The following is a 22,017-nucleotide window of genomic DNA, read 5'->3' on the forward strand; positions in this document are numbered from 1 at the left end:
TACATTTTACAGGGAAGCCAAAATGCTTTCAAACATGTGTTTTGAATGACGTGGGAGGCATCTCTCTTCAGTTGTTATAAATGTTGTATTATCCTACAAGTTCAAAAAAAGTTATTAACTAGCGGGTCATGTGCGCTAATGAACTTCCAATCCGTTACACCCCTATTATTTCTAGTAAGAAAAGCTTAAAAGTTTTACCTCGACTCTTAAAAATAAAGGTTTCATAAGACATTTTAGTTTCCCCATAGAATATTTCAGTAAACAACAGTTCTGTAAACTATTTATTTGTAGAGTAAAATTTTAATAAGTTAATGAACCTTAGTACAGTGTTAATAGCAGCAATGAGGAAAACTGTTCTGGAATGTTTTGTAAATATTTTTAGTAACCATTCTAGTCTAATTTACATTGGTTCTGGCAGTCACAAGAAAGACACCAAACTCTTGTTTTGATTTTAAAGATCAGCTGCCACATGTACATTAAGCATTGCTTTTGTCAATCCAATCCCAATCAGATACGTTCACACTTAAGCCACATAATACAGGTCTGACATTCAGTTGTACCCTTGCGTGACACTGAGATCTCCCATCAAAGTAATGTAGAGCGTGACGAAATGAGAGGGAAGGGTTTTGAGGAAATCCAAACACAACTGGTCACAAGAGACATATCTAAACACATGTTAATCCTTGATGGAAACAGGCCCAGTTTTTTTTTATCCCCGTCAACATCAGTCGACACTCATTTTCATCAACAGAATGTCTGAGAAGTGACGTACTGTAATCTGGCTATTGTCCACATCGGTCATCCTCTGTCAGCAATGTGTGAATTAGCCTTAAAGCGGATTTATTTATGACTCCCTAGTCTTTTTTTCTCCTCCTAAAGGCAGCTTATGGAACTTGCATTGTCACTTTTGTGTTGTCGGTGTATATGTGTGGCACTGTCCAGCTATCTGACTTCCCTCAGACTGTTTGTGTATTGGGGATTATATCATCTGATCCAAAGAAATGAGTAAGAACTACACCTCCCTAAAGGGCCGCGGCTGATCCTTCAGTAATCGCGTGGAGGCCTGGAGCCGCACAGAGGTGCCTAAACTCACGGCGCAGGAGAGGATGTGTGAGGTACGATTGTCATCCGGTGGGTTTACAAGCTCCGACGGAGATCCATCTTGTGCATTACATCTCCTCATAATAGCACATCTCCCTCAAGACAGACAAATTGTCGGTTTTTCCTCTCCAGCTCTCTTCCCATCTCCGTTTATGTTTTTTTTTTTCTCTGCTATAAAGCTATTATGTCATTTTATAAATCTGATTGCTTGGTAATCTCTCATGTCCTAGCAACAAGAGTTCCCAGAGGAGCTTTTGGTGGTTTTGTCTAGGTGTGTGTGTTTTTGTTCTGACTCTATACACTGAAAAAATGATTCATAGGATTTACTAATTTATTTTTAAGGGGTGGTCCACTATGATATCATATTTTAAAACTTTGGTTGATATGTAATGTAGCTGTGTAAACAAACAATGTCTCTGAATGTAATACACTCAAAAGTGTCTGGCTTTCACAGAGTTAGCTTATAGCAAAGCCTACAGCGAACAAAGTTTAGGGGCTACTAAAAAATGCATCCAGGTTAATGAGATCACAAGTGCTTTAGGTTTTGTGCATTCACTACGTGCATACACTCACGCAGCAAAGGGGCGTGGCTAAAGGCGCTGTTATGTTATAGCAGAGAGCTTGTTCTAGGACATGGCACAAAGAGAGAAGTGCTTACAGTTTAGTTTTAATTAAAGAGATTTATAAAAAATATATATATAGTTAGCATTTGACAAAGGACAGCTTCCAAAATATCTCTTTCAGTCTATTGCTGGATTCGGCTAATTCTTCAAAGAAGGAGCAGCTCCAATCACAATAGAAAAAGCAAACAACCTGTAAGTATTTTTATTTTTTCAAATTGATAAATTACTTGCATATTGTCTGTTGACGGTATGTTGTAGTAAGGATGTTAACAATGGGTAATTCTGTTTGGCACCGGTACCAGTTTAGATACAAATTCATATATAACCGTCAAATCGCTGTAAGCTTCCACAATCTTCTCCAGGGGTCGGTTGCACCAGCAGTGCATAAGTTAAAACATAGCCTAGTTGTGACTTAAAGGGACACTAAGTTACAACTTACACGTTACTAAATATTTTTGTGTTGCACCACTGAACATATTATTTAAATCGTAATGCTATGCTCCAACTAAATATTTACAGCAGCCTCCCTACCGTGTATAATGGTAGAAAGAAGTTGACAGCGAGATGTAGATTACATTGAGGAGCTTGCGATCATAATGAAGAAGAGTTTAGTTGTCTTTTAAGGAGTGTTTTGTGTTAATTACATCCATCAATCAAAACAAGAATTTCTTCATGACCGAGTTTTCCCTTCTCTTTCATGTGTAGGATTTTAAAAAATTCAATTTAATGTTTTGATAAGTTCATGTGTATTTCGTGTGCATTCACAGCTCACAAAGTAGGTGTATGCATCGTCTGTTAATAGTGACCGACTGTAATTTAATGAACTACAAAAAAGTAATTTATAATTTCATCTTAATAGGACCGTTATTTATAGATGTATTAGTTGCAGAATTTTTAAGCAGTTTAATGATTTAAATGCTAGGATATTACGTCATTTAATTAATGACTTTATGGATGGCTTACGACTTACTAACTACAGTTTGCCTTAAGAACATGTGGTGCAACCGAAGTTAGAACAAATTTAGTCACAAACAAGCTAGTAGTTACAAAGCCCTTAGTGTGGACTAGGCATGGGCAGGTATAAGATTCTGACGGTATGATTACCTTAGACAAATATATCACGGTTTGTCTGTCTCACGGTTTTGTGATTACTGCTCTAAAATATGTTCTTTTTAAATGTCTGGGTAAAAAAAAAACATCTTTTTTTCCCACTGTAAAAGTATAGATTTTCCCACTGTAAGTAACTGTTTAATTTGGAAAAACAAACGTTTTCCACACTGAACGCTATATATTTTACATATATCGTAGGAACAGTATAACAGAAAATCTTTGCGGTTTTAAAACCTTGACTTTTCCTTTTACCTTGAAATTATCCCATGCCTAGTGTGGACTTTATGTTCCAGTTTAAGAAAGGACTTACGATCAGCTGGTGCAAGCCTACCCAGGGCTGCAGTGCTTCTCTATGCGGCCGTTTTCCATGTCTCAAATAACAAATTCGCAAAAGATATGTGAACATTTCATATCACTTACACATGCTTAAAACCTGAATATATATGAAAAACACTTGTCAGATTTTATTTTAGACAGCAGGCGTGAGGTTGAGCTGTCACACTGACTGACAGTATTTACACTGCAGTGGCACATCGCGTGCTAGTAGAAGCATGACTGGATGTGACGCTTCATCTTGACGAGGAGCCGATCTGCAAGTTACAGCACATTATGTTAGCTGACCAATCAGAGCCTCTTAAGGGAGAACTTTTAGAGGAACTAGGAAATATGATTGCTGTTTGCATGTTAGCTGAGTAGCTGTATATAATTAAAGTAGGACATATGAAAAAATAATGTGATTATTCTACAAATAAAGCATGAGCACACATTGCTTTGCACCCCATAAACACAACCAAGCCTTAAAAATACACACTGGACCACCTCTTTAAGGTGAGTGGTTGCAAACAATTTATACGAGCTGAATTCAAACATAATTTAGTAATTTCTGTCAACTTCATTTGTTTGTTTAAATTCAGCTCAAATAATTAGTTTGCAACCACTTGCCTTAAATAAATTTAGTAAACCCCATGATTCATTTTTTTTCAGTGTACCTGTCCATCTGTGGTATCGTAATGACTGGTGAGATCAGATACCTCTGAGAGTAGATGTTGATCAAATGGCAAACACTGCTTATTTATAGAGCGCACATTAACCCTGACCTCCAGACAGCTGCAGGGGTCATGCAGCTGGAAAGCGTCTTGAAGCGCTGATCCAGGGTCAGCTTTTGTGCTCGTGCATTATAAAGATAGATGTCATGCTGCTCTCGCAGATCCGGAACAATAATGCCATGTCTTTCTATCCATCTGTTCGCAGGATTCTCTTCCCTTCATCCTCTGCTCATCTCTTCTTCGAATTGCCCTGAATGCGAACTTTTTATCCCTCATTTCTCTGCTCGTCTTTCCTACTGTTTTCTCATTACCTCTCGCTATCAATCTACACGCACTGCGGATGTACATACACACAAAGGGCACATGCATAATGTGGCCAAACAATGGCAGAACTTGATGACAATCGTTAGATGGTTCGCATGGAAACCGCCGAAACAGAACAAGTGCTTTTGTACATCCCTTTGTGAATGTCACAGTGTGGTGCATGTTCATATAGAAGCTGAGATCAGTGCAAAGAGGCAAAGTTGGGATTTGGGATAAGAGGATGTAAATCGGCTCTCTTTCAGTTTATGGGTTGGAATTATGTTCGTGTGAATTTGAGTTGATTTGGCCACACCCTGCATAATGACTTGGAATTTCAGCTGAACGACAGAAATGGAGATTTGCTTAATTAAAGTTCAAGAGAGAAGAAATTCAATGAGAATTAAATACACTAGTTACAAATTGATTACTAAAAATACAGTTGACAGAATCCATACAATTTTATTTTATATATTTTTAAGAAGTATAGGTATTCTAAATATTCCTAATATTTGAAAAATATCAGCCGAAAATGGCATGTTCAATTTTCTCCCAAAAGAGTAAAATAAGCAAAAATATGAGAAAAAATTATAATTTTTTTGAAAGTTTTTCAGAGATTCATTTCACTCTCCCTCACGCATTTGTCACAGTGTGAAGTGGCTTTTACTCTGAATGCAGAAAACACTGTGCTATAAAACATATTCATTTCACTGACACAAAAAGCAGTGGAGTGCATCGTCAACCATCTTGCATTTAAAGTAGCTCAATAATCCACTTTTTGAAAATCCCATCATGAACATGTATATTTATCTATACAAAAACCACATATGTTCACTGGAGAAAGTCCATTTATTTAGCCGAGCTGACAGGACATGTGTAGTATGTATATGTAGTATGCTTGATCCTGCTGCTTGCAGTAGCACTACTGTACTACGTTGGTTGATAATCTGACACCTCTTTAGCAGTTTTTTGTCAATCCAATTTTATTGTCTAAAAAATTTGTTTTTTTTTAATTGGCTTCTCTTCCCTTTATTCATTAGGGCCCACAACAGCGGAATGAACCGCCAACTTATCCAAAATGTGTTTTACACAGCGAATGCCTTTCCAGCTGCAACCCAGTACTGGGAAAGGCTTTAAAAAATACTTTAGAATATACATTATAAAATACTTTAGAGTATTTAATAAAATATTATTACAAAGCATTTTTGAAAGTTTGATTTCAGGTTTGTCCAAGAATTTTCATTTCAGGGCATCCATAATCTTGAAACAAACTGCTTACCACTGACTTTCCCTATACAGTATAATAAAAATTGTGAAATGTAAAATAAAATTAATACTGGCATCTGTTGCTGCCAAAACTTTATATTTATAATATAATTATACATATATAATTACATTCATAATATAACAGCATCTTTTCAGGTTGTACATATTTAATCTCTATTTATAGTAAAACATTAAACCAAAAATGTATGTGATTAACAAAATCAATGTTAATATGCCATTATTCTTTTTGTAACCAAAAAGAAATGTGTCATGCCTTCAGGGAATTCTAGCATTGTTGATCTGTTTTCACAGTAAACTAGCTTCCAAAACTGTAAAGTATTTAACTGTAAAATATATTAAATATTCAATCATTAATTTTCTTTTCAGCTCAGTCCCTTTACAAGTGCTGGGCAGTAGTGACGCTACTAGATTAACTACATTTCTCAGAAGTGTGGAGGTAGTGTAGCTACTTTCTAAATCAAATAGCTTTTCAGTAACTATTATTTTAGTCAAGTAGTGCAGTAGTGTCCAGACAAGCTACAGTTATCGATTGCGGATCAACAAGTGACGACACCAACATTCACAGAGCTGCGAGGCCGGTTTCTAGATTAAAGTAATCTATACGATGGCAAGAATAACAATTTCTTCTTCTTCCTGTTTTACGGTGGCCGAAAAAAGACTTATTGGTGGGTTACTGCCACCTCTTGCTACAGTCGGTGACGTTGCCAACCAATTAGGCTAACACAAGAAATTTGATTGATGAAAAAATGACTGAGGTAGAGGAGTTGATGACTAAGATATGATTGACTTGGATTTGAGTTGCTTCGATATACAAATAAAAGTGCTTCGATATAAAAATTTAAATGTCAAATAAAGCTTAGATGTAATTTTATTGCCTTTTTTTGCAATAAAAATAGCTTACATGAAGCTAAGCTACTTTTGCCAAGTAGCTTTTAGCTTAGCTTGCTACATTTCCCAAAGGGTAGCTTTTAGGGCACTTTTTACTCACACTATGCATTTCGAACCGTGCCCAGGCCTGTTTCCCGGATCGTTTGAGAAGTGTGAGTGCTCTGAATCGGACTTAGGCACGGTTCACTTGGCCAGCCCTGGCCCAGTAGGAAGAGTTGGGCCAGAGCGCGGCTCACTTGGGCTTTGGCGCAGTACGCTTGTGTGTAAGTGCAAAACGTGCCTAAACCCGAAACTGAAAGCGAGACGTGATTTGTAAGGGGCTGTTTCATATGGATTAATTAATCATTCGTACTGTTCAATGAACGCAAACTGACATAGTTTAATAAAGATGCAAACCCCTCACTGCACGACAGCTGCACCTTCAGCAAACCTCATAATTCCCGCAGCACTAGGACTTTATGATTGTTTAAGAGCGTCAAAAGTGGCGGATCTGTTCTGCAAAATATTTGACTGTGTGAAACTGCATCCTAAACGACTTAAACGGTATAACTGAAGAAATCTCCATGGTGCTGAGCGAGAGCATTTACTGACCAGCGGATCATTGATGACGCAAGCGTGCCCAGGCCCGAATGTAATCTGAGTGCGGTTCAAGGCAACTGTACATAGTGTGAGTACGCCCTTAGTTAAGCTACATTTCAATGCATGTCTTTGGACTGTGGGGGAAACCGGACCACCCAGAGGAAACCCACACAAACACAGGGAAAAACATGCAAAGTCCACACAGAAATGCCAACTGATCCAGCTGAGGCTCGAACCAGCGATCTTCCTGCTGTGAGGTAACAGCACCACCCACTGTGCCACCGAGCTGCCTATATTAAATATAGTTACAGTAATTCATTTTTGTATTGTTTACTGTTTACAGTAGCAATAAACAGGTTTTTACTGTAGCACTTTTATCATTAAAATCCCAATCATTCCACATGACAATTTTATACAGCTTTTTATCAACAAGAGGGAGACTATTTTTGCTATTATTTGTGAGCTAATTTTTAACTGAGTTCAGTAAATGCCGCACAACCCTTAAAAGCACGTCGGTCATGTTGAAAAACGGTATTAGCACAACATGTCCTCGGCTCTCGAGAAGAACGTTTGTCCCTTCCCGCAACCCCTTTAACAGTCTGCCCTGCTCCCCATTATGAGCAAACACAGATGGATGTCTCTTCTAAGAGCTCCGGATGGTTGTCCTCATATCAGTTAATACCGTTATTAGAAATGAAACCTCATTTATTCCTGCTCTGTTGATGTTCCTGCGCCAGCGCGTGTTTGCACAGTTGTAACATCTCGCTGTTTCTTCCTCATTTGTTCAGCAGAGACTCACAGAGGGGATCACGCTTTCTCTATAGATGATTTCCTCTGCCTGTGCGCGTTTGTGAGGATGTTGATACTGCTGTTGCTAACAGTGATTTATGTTGTAAGGAAATGTAATAACTTTCTTATTAGATTATGGTAAATTCATTCTGCTCAAGGCAACTCTGGCTCAACTCCGGCTGTTTCAATGTCAGACGCTGTGCTGTCTGATGGCACTCTTGACAGATTATAACCAAGCACGTGTCTTTACTGCAGGAGGCTCATTTCTGACATTAACACAGTTATCAAGGCCAGACTTCTGGCTCTTATATAAATATCTTCTCATTAGCGTTATATATGAATACGTTTCATTATAGAGCACATTTTAGATTCATTAGCCAGTGGCGTTCAGTCATTTTTGACAGTGCTGACATTATAAAGCTATGTTTTGACCTTTGGCACAACAAAACAGGTACAGGGGGAAAACAAAGTAGAAACATAAACAAGAGTCAATAGTAATAGAAAATATGGACATTTCAAGCTGACTTTGAAAAATAGGTCTGCCTGTAGGGAAGGGAAAAATCTGCAAAAAATGTTTTGTTTTTTAGTCAACGTGTTGTTTTGGACTACTAAGGTGTGCAGCTCACGTTTGAGACAAGACAGATTGTGCTGCAAACACAATTTTGCCAGACCCAACGAAACAAATGTTTAAAACATGCCTTTCGAAATATCGAATTTATTAGCTACATTTTATTTTGCCATGTTGAAGCTCTTTTGTACAATTCAATTATCCTAAAAAAACATAAGCATCAAAGGGCACATATTTTACCCCTTTTTCAAGATTTAGGATAAGTCTTTTGTGTCTCCTGAATGTGTCTGTAATGTTTCAGCTTAAAACACCCATCAGATTATTTATTATACCTTTCAAAATATTGAAATTTCCTGCTCTGAACACAATGTAGCTGTTTTTATTGCCTGTGCTTTAAATGCTAGTTCTCCTCGCCCACCGTTCCCACGTGCTTGTCAAAGTGTCTCTATCTCCATCAGATAAACAGCACAGTGACAGACATGAAGGCAGCAGATCTCACGTAATGTTTATGAGAAATACTACAATATGAACTTTTACAATGATTATTTTATGTATTTGTTGTGGAGTTAATTCAAGCCTTTCTGCAACGATGAGTCACACACACAATGTTGTTACAAAGTTTACACACGCACATTGGACGTTTAACTGTGCACTACACGTTAATATCCACTGCTGTATAGATATCCGTTATGTTAATGCACAACATTTACCTGATTTAAAGTCCAGAAACTGGGATTTAAGCATCTTCTTTTATAATTGTACTGACATACAGCTGTGCTGATAAAGTAAAGATAATTCATTACAAACATGCACTGTTTTAAAAACATTTTAAACTTGCAAAACTCAATCTTGATCACATTTGATGATGACTGATGATCACAGAGAGCTGAACAGATCTTTTAATCCCAGTTGCTTTGCGCATGTCCTGGCTTGTTGATATGGTTATATGCGTTAATTTGGAGACATGTTAATAGGCTGCTGTTAATCAATTCAGTGGGTGGGGAAACCACACTGCTACGTCCCGTTCAGTGGGCCTCAAAGGGGAGGGATTTGGATTTCATTTAACATCAGGAAATAAAAAAAATGATATGACTGTGAACACATTATACCCACAGAGAGTTCTGTCCAAACAGCTTCCAAAAGATGATTTTCATTTACTAACAAGTCTTACAGGACCTGCCCTTTAAAAATAGATCAATTCAGAAAAGGGTCAGAATGAAAGTTTAACACACACACACACACACACACACACACACACACACATACACACACAATAAATTAACTTCAAAAGAAAATACCTCACCCCTGTAAAAAAAAAAAAAAAAAGATAAAAGATAGGCTACAATCCCTTCATATCAAACATCTAAATGTTAATTTAAACCAAATCCAAATATAAAACTACATATTTAGCAACTTAATGTGCAAACTGATGGTGCATGAAGTTGAACCAATTGCTACAGGCAGCCATGCGTGAGACATTAGCATCAGTAAAAGCTGCTTAACATGGATTCAGCTCAGATCTTCAAATTATTCCTGTGACCTACAGCATACGAAAGCAAACATGAGGCTGACTGATGGCAGGTTATACTGTGAATATATAAACATGTTTTGGTGGCATTTTATTATTGGATAACTATGTGCTTTATTTTATTTTTACATGTGTATTATTTTACATTGTTTATAACTTTTGTATTCAGTAGCTACTGAAACTACACTTTTGTAGTTCAGAACAGACGCTTCATTTTGAAATTTACAAAAAAATATGAAAATTGCTGTTATTTTGATCTTCCTGCAATAAAATAAAAAAATAGTATATCTCACGTAAATGTTAAAAGAAGATTTTTTAGCTATAAACTGTGGTCTGATGCATAAAATGGAAGTCAATGACTACCAGCACTATGAGAAAAAATAGCATATACAGGCCAAATGAAATGAAAACCCTTTTTCCTGATGATACATTGAGGATTTATGAAGCAAAACAATCGGTCTGTTGAAGAAACTGGACATTATTTACTACACCATTACATTTAATCCACTGCCTCAGAAAACAGATTGCTGTGCTGTTATTTTAGATATAAACTAAACTGTACTGTTTAGAACTGTAAAAAATATAAGATATATATATATTTTTAAACTCATTAACCGATCAAATACAAAAATAATGATGGCAGAAACTATTTTAATAAAGCCTTCAGTATGATTTTTATATTCAAATCCCTATTAGCACTGCAGGTAGCAGTCATCAGCTCAAAAAGCGCTCATCCCTTCATTAGTCTTTGGATTTGTTTGGTGTTTGGCCCATTAAACAGCTCAGAGCAAACACTGAGTATCTTTGTCCTCAGTGTTGCAGTAATCACTGACTCCTCTGAACCTCCAAACTTCAAACCTTCCACTGTCATACTCGCTCTTTGTTCGTAATAGAGCTTTTGATCTGCAACAGAACCTGTCTGACTTTATCCCTGCAAAAGAACTGATGTAAGGATCTCATTAATGAAAAGCATAACGCAAATTCAGATATGGACAGACAGCTGCTGATGCTAGATCAGTATTTAATTGCATTTGAGAGCTTGCTTGTGCACACGTCATTATGCGTCACAAAGCTAGCATTAATTACAGTGGATTAAAGGTAATAATGTTAATATTGTCCAGTTTCTTGTACAGATAGATAGTTATGCTTCTTAAATTCACAATGTATTATCAGGAGAAAGGGTTTTCATTTCCATTTGCCTGTACATGTTTTTTTCTCATTGTGCTGGTAGTCATTGACCTGCATTTTATGAATCAGACCATGGTTTCAAATCATGGTTTGGATGAAAAAAAACATCTGGTAATTCTATGAATATTGGAAGACCACAGATTAAATGAAAGTAAATGAAATTTTTCAGTTAACCATCCCCTTAAATAAACATAAGAACTAGCTACAACTAATAATAAATACTGCAATAATATTACAATAATACTGTAACCAGTGGTGAATTTATTTAATGTATCCTAATATTCTGACTCAAGTGTGTAGCCAAATCTTACTAGAAAAACATCAGACTAGAAAAGCCCATAACAAACTGAAATAAATTCAATGAAAACAAGACCAAAATGTCACAACGCCTACTTTAATAACTTTATAAACTTCATTACCTCATGAGCCAATTCTACAACAAGCAGCAAGTCGTCTACCGTAGTAAGTAGACTTGGCAAAACGCCAAGTGTTTTACAAACAAAACAAGACAACTCTGCCAACAGTCGTTTAGTTAGAATTGCAAAACAAAAGGGGCTTTTGTACGAGAGGAACTTTGCTTATAGTTCCTACAACTATTGGCAGACGTACCTGTTTTTCACACCAAAGAAATTAAGAGTGATTTTAGTTCTAGGAACACTATTTGGAGAACTAAATTAGCTCAGAATATTATTATACTTCAGAACTGTGTCTAACCTAGCACAAGTGAAACTACAGCAATGTAAGTGTATGCTGTATTCATTAAAAGCATGCCATTAGAAACACTGAAACAGTAAGTGTTAATACAAATAAACAAAGTGTAGTGTAGTTCTTTTCTTAGCCTCAATGATTTGCAGTACTACACGTTGTTAATTTTCATGCCTACATTCAATCTCTATTATCACAAAGCATACAACACACAATGAAAACATTAATAATTCTAATAACAGCAAGCTTCTATTGTTTTTTTTTTCTGTTTTTTTTAAGTGCTTGAAAGCTTTTGTCATTTCAGAGTTTATAGATACAGTTTGAATGCAACCAAAACAGTGGTCAGGGTGGCAATTAGCTTATGGGGGAAACAGGCGGGGTATCTACTTCATACAGGGTTGTAATCTCCACTGTGGACATGTCCCCCTTACACTTTTCAAAATCCCCTTTGTGTCCTACGTGCTACTTTCATGATTTTTTTAACTATGCACAGCCTATTATTTTAGCTCAGGTCAGGAAAATCTTTTTTTTTTTTTTTTTTGTCAGACAGAATCTGAAACCTGTTGATGTTTGTTTAACGTTTAAGAATGTGTGCTGCACAGACAGTTAGCACCAAAATTTTAAATACATATTTAAAGAGCCCCTGTTTTGCATTATAAAGGTTACATTTTGGATTTGAGAGTCTCCAACAACAGGCTGATATGCTTGCAGGATCAAAAAAAAAACACTTTCATTGTCTTATAATATGCATTTATTTTAACCTAACTATCCCAACGACTGTCATATGATTCGTCCAGCGATTCATTTTTTCTCAAACCCCTCCTTAGAACGAAGCTAATCTGCGCTGATTGGTCCAATGGCCGAATCTGTTGTGATTGGTCGACTGCGTTCAGCGCGAGTCAGAGAGAAAAGCCTATCACGGCTTATCAAAAATTTTGAAGCAGTCAGAGTGTAGAGTATATATGTGATCCCAATGCAAGAGTGCATTAAAGCAATGCAGTATAACAGCAGCATATTACTCTACTCTTGAGGCTAACCCCAAGTATTTACAATATCAAACATTCAGTAATAACCCACACTGTGACAAAGGTTCAACAATTTTGAAAATTGACCGCACTGCGTGTGTGAGAAACAGCTACTGGTGGCCATAGCAAAGACAAATGACAGAGAATCACGAGATCAGAAACAAATTTAATTCGCTAAAGGAAGAAGCACGTCATGTTTTCAACATGGTTTTGGATACAATATGTAAATAGCCCCATGTAAATTGCCCCATTACAGTTTAACATGAGAGATACAGTACAAGCACTGATCTATAATAGATAAGTGATTACAAGCTGTGCAGGGCGATTACAACTTCTAAAACACAATTAAACACATATTTTGCAAACTATAGAAAATAAGGCAACAATTTTAATTACACTTACATGTTATGATCTGGAGGAAGAAGAAGCTGGTCCATATGAACTGCAACAGTAACTGACAAAGTCCCATACATAATAGTCTGTTGCTCCTTCCTTTAATAGCAAATGGCCGATGAATCCTGTGTTGCAGCGTAGGTCATTGTGTCGAAAATCTGAAAAATAACAGGAACAATCACAACACTAGGTTGGCTATACTGTGGTAGTGTTGTGAAAATGAACTTTACCCCTTATTCCCCACAGCCATATCTCCATCTGTCAGAGATTGTCATCTTCACGTCTTGATCAGCGCCGTGATCCCCAGCACTCTGCTAGTGTCTGAAGGGAAAGCGCGTTCACTTTTTACAGGATATTGAACTAGATCATTTGGCATTAATGCATTCAGGCAAAAGATCCGAACCCAACACGATTCATTTATTCAACTCTGAGTCGACTATTTCGTTAAAGAATTAATAGTTTTAAACACGACACACTTTTAGATTTAACCCTCAGCTAGATGTTTTCATTTACTTAGTGCTGTTACACACTGCACAGGGCTCGAAATTGCGACCATTTTGGTCGCATATGCGCCCGAAATTTTATCTATGCGACCATAAAATATTTTTGGGAGCATTTCTGCGAGTGCTTAAAATTGTTGTGTGCGACCAGTTTTTACTGCAAAATGTTCACCACATGCGCGGATTCGGGAGACATTCACGCAGAATTCATCTCTAAGCTCTTTGTTTGCACTTGGAACGGGAAACGCAGCGCTCAGGAATGGTTTTAAACAGTTGTCATGTCGTCTTGCTGCAGTAAACAAATCCAAGTCCGTAATGCTTGCCCCGGCTTCGCGCTCTTCTTATTGGCCCACTGCTCTAGCACTAAACGCGAATGATTGGTTAATATCAGCTGTCAATCACTCAGTCAGCGCCTTCTGGCTTCGGATGACAGAGAGCTGCTACCGCGGAAAACTAAAGCGCTAAAGATGAGATTGAAGATAACGCGGACAGATTTAGTTTTAGAAACCATCTAGTTACAAATAATGACACATCTTACTAGTGATCATGTGCTGAATGTTAATCCACCATCTACACTTTTCCAAGAGTAGAAGACTTCTGTTGGCTTCAAGTCCGCTATAAAAAGTCTGTGGGATGGAGTTTTCAGGTAACTGTTTGCCACATCTAGCACGAGAGCTTCTGTTTAATCCTTCATATAATTGCCAGATGCTCTCCGCCGTGCAAGGGGCAGCTATATGTCAAATTTAACATCACGTGTCGTACACCATCACAAACGGGCTTACACTGAGTAAATCAATATCGCTAACTTACTCATGAAAAGACCGGTATGGCTATTAACATGACGTATGCATACAATAAGGTACAATATGTGTCAAAAGCATCAGTGCAATATCAGACAGCACTTGTGAGAACAGCACAGTTAACGTTATACCGTTCAGATCGTAACAGATTCATTCAAGCAGTGCGTGCAGGGCCGGTGAGCGCTCCGTGCTTTGGTCACTCAGTTATGTTATAAAAATGTATTTTCTTGTGATCACGGGATTTCGTTGAGACATATTTTCCTCACGCACGCATATTTATATTATTATTTTTTTGCTTGTTAGTTTGATTAGTGTTGATTTCAAATACAATAAATCTGTTTGTATAAAACTTGTAGTAACGGTGCTCATAATTGGTGGGTGCGACTAAATTTTGGCTGATGCGCCTAACTTTTTAAAGTTAGGAGCACCGGTGCTACCAAACAAAAAGGTTAATTTCGAGCCCTGCTGCATGGAAGGATTACTGCATGGATTATTACACACCCCATAATAGGGGCTTTTTAAAATCTTTCATTAACTAACGGGGGTCTGTGCATGAAAGACAACTATTATTGATCTGCATTTTCAGTAGTTTCATAACATTGCTGCCTATAATATTATTGCTTATTTGCATATTAATTTGATCTGCAAATGATCAATAGGATTTAACACACTCACAAACAGTTCATAAAAGATTTTTTTCCCTTTCATTTTCGAAATATATATCCTTTTTCTTTTACTCTTGTTCAAGTTTGTTTTTGTTTTTTTCATAAAACTTTGTTTAATAAACTTAATTATTTCCCGGAATTTATATTTTTCCAAAAATTGAATTCCAAAACGTTTGTATACACAAGTTACACTACTCTGTAGTCTTTACTGGCTGTAAAAAAAATAATAATAATTTTAACACACAAGATATCAAGGTCCTACATTTACCATATTGTCAATCATCATCATTTTCTAGAGTGATTTTTGCTCTGTACATAAGCAGATTCAAATGAGAAGGTTTATTTTTGTATACGATTGTAACTCCTGAAAAAGTACAGCGTGCATATACTCATTATCGGCATACTATCAAAATGACCTTGAGTTTAGTCAAGCAAAATCAGCAGTCCTCAAATGTCCTTGTTCACCCACACCTTCTTTTTTCAAGCATTAGTGCAAGGGCTTGCTTGGATCCGCATGGTACCATTTCAATTTGATGTGTAAATGAGGCTGTCAGAACGTGACACAATTGATCGCCCAGCCTACAGTGTCAATCGTGACCGAAGCCCCGAGATGTGTATCGTACAGTCTGACACAAAAGAGCGTTGATGTGCAATAGTCTGCCTTGGATTTTACTTACGATCTCACCCAGGTCATATCGTACAATCTGACAAGCGACAATCAGAAAAAAAGAAGAAGAAAGAAGGAGAATCAGTGCTCAGTGGGCTTTAACCGAGATCTTTCTCCATTTCTTTCTTTTTCTGTGAAGTGCATGATCTCCAGAGGGAGCTGGTAGGGTTTTTGAGGATGTTTATTTCAGACTCGTACTCTTTGAGAGTTAAGAACATGCTAATGATAGGGGAAGCTAAAAATAGCCCACATCTAGCCCGCTTTCTCTTTATATATCCCTCTCTTTCTTTTTGGGAAAAAGGAGGAGCGCTTAGCTAATACCTCTGACCTATTGTATATTTACCTCAGAGCATCCTTTACCAGATATTCATCTTTAAAATGAGGCATGGGCACAGACAAAAGCCGAAAATGAAACGTGTCCTGATAGACGCACTGATAGATGTGACTGTTATCGCAGGCTGACAGCGAGCTCAGCACATACAACGCTTCATATTCACTAGCAGCAGGCCCACGGGAGAAGATGGGTTCAGGAAATGGCACAAGCTGGAATTGTATTGCCCTCATGCTGAATACAAAGATAACTGCGTCTCATCCTATTTCCACTTCAAATTTAGTTCTGTCTGGCAAGGTTGTAAACGAGCAGGATCAGATACGTTCAGTCACTGCATTGTATTGGGAATGTGACGATTCCTATTATGCTCCTGTTCAGCATGTGCTGTTCTAGGTTATGCATTATCATTAGTGACGCGTCAAACCACTGACAGCAGAAAATGTAACACTTTAACTTCACTTCACTCTCTTTGGCTAAACTGTGCTTCTGACACCCCTCTAAGCTAATATTGTGGGTTTTGTTTAAATGATATGGACAAAGATAGACTCTAGATAGCCCTTGAAACAGAGATTTTCCAGGACCACATTCAAAACCAAGGGGTACGAAAAATTCCCAGAATACACCATCTACAACGACAGCATAACTGCACACGGAAGTATGGAGATCCACAAATTAGTATTTTTTTTTACATTAATTTAAATTTGTACAAAAATCAAGCATATGTTATAATATATTCAAAACAGTGTTCATGGTTTACCATCATGCTTTAACCAATTAAAAAAATAATAATAAAATTTCGCTATCAATAATTTTTAATAATAACTCCTGTATAGTAGTTCCACAACATTCTTTACTTTCACATCTGACATTCAAATACCCTATCAGAAAAGTCTAGTGGCTGGGAATGGGCTTTTTACAGTGTCTGTATGTGTGTTAATGCTGTTTTCGTGTGTTAACATAGATGAATACGGCCACGGTGTAAATGCACAGTACAGTTACGAGTTTATTTCCACATTATATCATTATGATAACATGATATCATTGCCTTCGATGATTTCTTGAAGATAAATACCAAAAATAATGCATAATGCAAATAATGCAAAAATAACGTGATCACATGTGTAGGTGTTGCAGTTATGTCCCATTTCATAGGGCTAAATTTTGAAGCCTTTTACACCCTGTTTCAAGAGCCAAGGGGTAGGGGTAAAATAATAGAATTGGGATTGTGCCTAAATGTATGCTCAAATATGTCAAAATATTGCAGTCAGTATGTAAATCCTTATTTTTAAAAGATGCATTTGAGGGAAATAAAGGGGGAAAGGTCTTATGAGCTACTGTCAATGTTTGAATACATTTGAAAGTTGATTATTAGCTCTTTCTAGTCTACGTTTTTGTTTTTGTTGATGTCGTTTCAATGTTTTCTTTTGTTTGTGTTTTTAGTCTTGCAAGCCAGCGGCAGCATTTTTTGATCATTTTCACAATACTTTCATGGTCCCAAAAAAAATCTTTGTGAGAATATCTGAACTTACAATATATATCAAAAGAAAGAACAGAGCCTCAGCTTTTAAATAAATGATCCTGTATTCTTTTATCAACATGTTTTGAAAATATTTTAAACAAAAATCTTGTCAGACTAGATCCTGATCTCACTTCCACACAGTTGCGCAATACTGTCACTACCTCAATGCACTGGTTTAGGGTCAGAAATCACTCTGAAAATCCTCCGAAAGCACCATAAAGACCAGAAAGTATCAGCTGTTTCCTGTATTCACTTACTGGAAATGTCGTCATGCTCTCTTAAGTTACTCAAGTCCCCCCGAAGGACAAGCTCAAGTGTAAATGCATAAAGATGAAGCATTATTTTGAGTCATTAAAATGTATTCGCTTTTTAATAATCCTTCCTAATGCGCATAGAAGGAAATTAAATTGAATTTTTTTCTATTAATACTCTTAATTTTCAAACTGCTGGGATGAATGCATGAAACTAAACTGTTGCCACTATCATATTTAACCATTTGTAAGCATGCTTTTCAGCGCCACTTGCTGGATATTTCACTTTGAAACTTGATGAAACTTACAAATAGTGACTTTTTCATTTTATTTATTTTTATTTTTTGCAAAGACGCACTTGCTTTTCATGAACATGGCCTGTCTAATTCATAAATGCAGTGTAATCATCTGCTGCCGTCCACTCTCACATCTGCTGGGAGTGTCACTGTGACGTACTGCAGATGAGCACATGCTCTAAAAATAACATCTTCCGGATGAAAACACACACATCAGATAGACGTCTAGGTGATGGACGAGTGCTATCAGCGCTGTTGACATCCCTAACTGAGGTCTTTCAAGACACCGGGTGCGTCTCAGTCAGCTCCCTAGTTCAGCGTTAAGTGCACTGCCCCGGGAGTCGGACATTGCTAGGGTCAAAAAGCACTCTAAAAATCCTCCGAAAGCACAATAAAAGCAAGAAAGTATCAGCTGCTTCCTGCATTCACTTACTGGAAATGTCGTCATGCCCTCTTAAGTCACTCAAGTCCCCCAGAGGACAAGCTCAAGTGTAAATGCATAATATGAAGCCTTAATTTGTGTCATTAAAAGTTATTTGCTATTTAATAATCCTTTCTAATGCACATAGAAGGGAAAACAATCCAGCAAGCCTTTAATTAATAAAGAGCAATTAGAGAGGAAGTTTAAATATGCATTTGTTTACCGTTTCATCTATTAGATTGTATTACATTGTAATTATAATACTGTAGACAGTTAATGCCTTAATTAGTTTTGACTGATTCAGTGTGAATCCTGTTATTATTGTTGTTATTATTGTTATGATGCATGCAAGCACAATTTAATTTAACAATAGAGAACGTCCTAATAAAAATGTATTTGTTCATTTTAATGTATTACTACATTAATTTATAATACATATTGCATTAAACGATTTGCACCTTGCTTAATTGTGTTTGTCTACTGTCTGGAATTATTCTGTATGGATGCAAACTAAAAACATATTGCATATGGAAAATTAAATAAAAAAAATAACAAAATAAAATATATTTGAGCCTTTATTACTACTTTTTAAATACTGTTTGAATATGCAAATATAAAATGAAAGAATTTATGTATTATATTATATTATATTATATTATATTATAATATTTTACTATTCTATATTACAGTATATTGTATTATATGATATTATATTATATTATATTACATTACAGTACATTACATTGTTAAATAATATTATATTATATTATATTATATTATATTATATTATATTATATTATATTATATTATATTATATTATATTATTATTTCATATTTTATGTATTCGCAATTGCGTGTTCGAGCTGGTTCAGCATGTAGCCATTTCTGTTTTGGATGGATGTGACAATAATCTTTGTGTGTGTTTTATTTCAGAGATGGACAGCTTATGGCTTGAGTAATCTGTAAATTAGCCTGCACTTCTCGTAACGGAGCCAAAAGCATTCACAAATTTGATTTTGATACAAAAGACATGGACTTTAACAGGGTCAAATGGGGTAAAACTCTTAAGTCTTATGCAAAATCCACTCTCATGCGTTAGGCTTTTCAGTTCTGCTAAAAGCTTAGAAGAGACAAGAAATTTAGCTGAATTTTATCTCACACTTAATGCCAAGCGATTACGAATGTTCACAGAATTGTTGATATAATAGGTAAGCAGAACCGGGGGAAAAGTTTGGGTTCATTTATGTTTCATCAGAAGATGTCAAGTCGAGTTATACTGAAGCGATTTCTCTGGTAGTTAGTCAAACAGGCAGAAAACTGCCATAATCATATAGTCAGACCTTCTAAAACGCTCTTCTTTTTTTTTTTTTTTGTGGATGCATTTGCAATGAGCTTGTGCCTGCACTGTTATTACAAACTCCTCTGTCTGTGTGTGTGTGTAGTTCTGTAATGTGGGATAAGTCCAGTGTAAGTTATGTAACAGTGGGGATCAGAGGTATGTGTGGGATGAACACATACTTTCTGGATTTAAAGGAATATTGCAGGCTAAATACAAGTTAAGCTCTATAATTCAATCTATAATATAATTGTGGCTGTAATTGTATAATTGTACTACAGAATACATACAATTATTGCTATTCTATAATATTTTAAAACGTAATTGTTATGATGCTGCTAAATGTTCTGCATCCTTTTCAATCTTTAATCTCATATCTTTTAGAAGTCACTGTATTGTGCGGATTTAGTGATTGATTATTAATATTAATCCTAAATATCAATATTACTATAATCAGTGTTAAAATCATTTCAGTATTTTTGTGGATGCCGTAATTATTTTTACCAAATGAACAGAATCACTTTAGATTTCAGGTTTAAAAGATATTTAGATCTTATTCATTTTACTACATATCAAATTAAAATGAAACTTAATTAAAAATTGTTTAACAATAAAGTTTTAAATATTCCTGTTGCCCCTCAGTAAGAGTTTTATTTTATTTGACCGTGATTTATAATCGATTTAAAAGTTTCCATGGTGACAAATGAAATTTTTGTACATGACACTCCAGCCGCGATGATTTATGCATGTTATGTTTTTTGTCATTCTATGCCAAGAAAGAATCCTAATTATACTGTAAAAATATATTATTCCAATATTCTGAATTATGTGCAACATATATTGTCAAATACACAGCTCAATAATGATCATATTATTTGATTTATGATGATGCCACCATTATAGTATGGACTTCAGTGGAGAGATCATCTGCTGGATTTATAACATGTTAATTCATCAACTTTTCCTGAAATTCATAAAAGTGAGTGGCTGTTTAAATGGGACAAGAATAGACCAAATGTTCTGACCAAGTGTATATTCGAACTGAGTAATGCACATTGTCCAATTATGTTTAGGAATAATTATTATTGCTATCTCAATAGACATTATTATCCAGTTTACAAACCATAAAGGTTATGTTTTGCTAGTATTCATGATTAAATACTTTTATTTATGATTATTTAAATATCTGAAACCTAAAATAAATGTTATTTGTTTGAAAGCAGTGAATTATGACATGTCCCAAGTGCATCTTTCTCTGGATCAACATGAGCCACTGTGGGAATGCAGATTTGAATTTAGCAGCTGATTATCTTTTAATCACAGTAGTGTGATAGTACCATTTTAAGACATTTATTTTAACATATAAAGTGGTTCATGAACCTGCTACGGGTTACATTTGTGACTTGATATCTATTCCCTCTGCCTCTCGCTGTCTATGCTCTGCCTCGGGTCCTACGCCTCGTTGACAACTCAGCACCATGGGAGGTAGGGCATTCTCTTTCTGTGCACCCAAACTTCAGAATGCTCTTTCCACAAACATTAGGAATGCTGGTCCTTTAGACTTTGTTTTTAATTAGTGATATCTCTTTTATCCTTACTGCGTTTTTTCCTGGTTTTTTTTTTATTATTGTTTTACTGTGCTTTGTTTTGTTTTTTTACTTTCTTGTAAACGATTTGGGTCTTAGAAAAGTGCGTTATAAATAAAATGTATTATTATTATTATTATTATTATTATTACCAGCCTAGACTGATCATACCATGTTAAGAAATAAAATAATCATAATTACTCCACACTTTTACACAGTGACATACATATTTAATTAGACAAGCTCTCACTTTTAAAATGTACAGCTTTTATATAACAGCCAAAAAATACTGCTGACTCATCGTGTTCTACTATCCAACCAAATACTAAAACGATAACTTCTCTCACACCACCTGCAACTGACTAGAAAATGATGGTTTATGGCTGTGATGTAACTAAAGCCTAAAAAAGGCCCTGCGTCCCAATTCACATGCTATTCGCCCTAAATAGAACCTGAGATTAGAATGACTTTGTCCCAAATGATGGTATATTGAAATGAGTATCCCAAAGATACTG

General features: G+C 36.0%; 1 protein-coding gene and 1 long non-coding RNA gene across 5 annotated transcripts in view; one reads left to right on the forward strand and one right to left on the reverse strand.

Moving 5' to 3' along the window:
* kcnd3 (potassium voltage-gated channel, Shal-related subfamily, member 3) overlaps positions 1-22,017 on the forward strand; it is a 170,737-nt gene that overhangs the window by 73,115 nt on the left and 75,605 nt on the right.
* Positions 12,885-22,017, reverse strand: part of LOC141375642 (uncharacterized) — a 76,559-nt gene continuing 67,426 nt past the window's right edge. For both annotated transcript variants that reach the window (XR_012384394.1, XR_012384395.1), the window contains one exon: positions 12,885-13,288. This is a non-coding gene — a long non-coding RNA (uncharacterized lncRNA). The remainder of the gene's footprint in view (positions 13,289-22,017) is intronic.

Source organism: Danio rerio, chromosome 8, assembly GCF_049306965.1.
Source record: "Danio rerio strain Tuebingen ecotype United States chromosome 8, GRCz12tu, whole genome shotgun sequence".
NCBI lineage: Eukaryota > Metazoa > Chordata > Actinopteri > Cypriniformes > Danionidae > Danio > Danio rerio.